The sequence below is a fragment of the Pteropus vampyrus genome, unplaced genomic scaffold (assembly GCF_000151845.1).
Source record: "Pteropus vampyrus isolate Shadow unplaced genomic scaffold, Pvam_2.0 Scaffold106, whole genome shotgun sequence".
NCBI lineage: Eukaryota > Metazoa > Chordata > Mammalia > Chiroptera > Pteropodidae > Pteropus > Pteropus vampyrus.
This window is the reverse complement of record NW_011888887.1, coordinates 4,036,693-4,038,362: the sequence shown is the minus strand read 5'-3', so window position 1 is coordinate 4,038,362 and position 1,670 is coordinate 4,036,693.

Below are 1,670 nucleotides of genomic sequence, written 5' to 3'. Positions count from 1 at the left end.
AGGAAGACACAAAGTAACCTTCAGCAAGTACTTATTTTAATTGCTTAATAGTGAACACTTCTTTTTGAGCTAATTGGGTTTTTTTTCTGGGAGGTACACAAATCCTTCTGTTCTCAATAGAATGATGAAGATGAACAATGTTAATACTTTAGAAGGTAAATTCGTAATATTATAATTATTGACATCAGATTGTTTATATCAAAAGATAATCTTAAATTCAATTTATTTTGATCATGAATTATTCTATGGAGTTTTTGAAGGGCCCAAAGCTCGGGAATTAATCTACAGCTCTGGTCTGTGTCTTCACAAGGAAAGAAAAGAGGTTTTCTGTAACTTTATTTCTACCCACACACCCATACAGAAAACTGAGAGGCTAGGGCTGAGACTGTCTTACCATCCAATCTCAGTGGCCTTCCAAGAAAGCATGTGCACATACGAATACCTCCTGCAGAAGAGACTCATATCTTCTAACTATCCAGGGGTATACCAAGGTACAAATTATGTAAATATGTTATCTGGTAGGTTGGTGTATTTTATTACTGAAAGTGTTTATAATTGATGGTACATAGTGATAATAAACTATAACCCAAATTTTAGTAGGTATTATTATTCTTTTTAATTCTCCATAGACAATGCACCTCTGCAAGTGCATCAGGGGCAGACCATGTCACCACCACCATCTTGTTATATCACTTGCTGGACCTACTTGATTCATATTATCATAATAAATTCTCACAGCTTAGGAAAGGAAACTCAGAGGATAAGTAATTTTCCTTGCAAGGTTATTCCACCAGTTACTCAACTAGCTAAACAAGTTACTCAGCTTATTCAACTAGTAACTAGTGGAGCCAGAATTAACACCAATTAAAACCAAGAGCTTCTAATGCCAACGGCCATATGTTAACCACTATTTATGCTGCTCAAATGAGGAATCTGAGTCTCCCAACTATCACCTCCTTCTTTATTCCTTAAATGTCACATTCCCATTATGGGAGTACTCAGGCTAACAGAAATGACATTTGCCCTCAACTTTCCTTATGATGAGGGAAGTTTTCCTTATAATATGTGAATCCTGCTGGAAGAAAGAGCCATACGTGTGATGCAGAGGAGGACATTGGCTTCTTCTCCCCTGCCAAAGACAGGGAGCAGAGACAGAAGAATGAGTCTGTACGAATACTGTATATATCACCAATCCTGTTACTCCACATGAAGAGTGCATCTTCCCTTAACTTGAAAAAGGTGTAGACCCTTCATCGCCTAAATATCTGTTTACTCTCCCTTCAAATCAACAAAACTTACAGATATATATTATATATAATATAATATATATAATGAAAGTACACAATTTTCTACTTCCTTTATTGTCAATTAATTTCAAAATTAATTTCACTAAAACATTTTCATAGTACCACAAGGCTGAGACTAAATAACCCAGATTTTGAGAAATGTACTTATGAAGACTATATAATTGCTTCATCAGCCTGTAAACTAACCAGAACACTTTAAGTGGGTGGTTTATCCAACAGGGAAATATTCTCACAGCCAACATTCTGGGAAGGATATGAGAAACAAAGTCTTAAACAGAGGTAAAGAGAAACTAGCTTTTTTCTCAGGGAATGGGGTTAATTTAGTTTGAACTACTGAGTGTGGAAGTAGCTGGTACATTTATG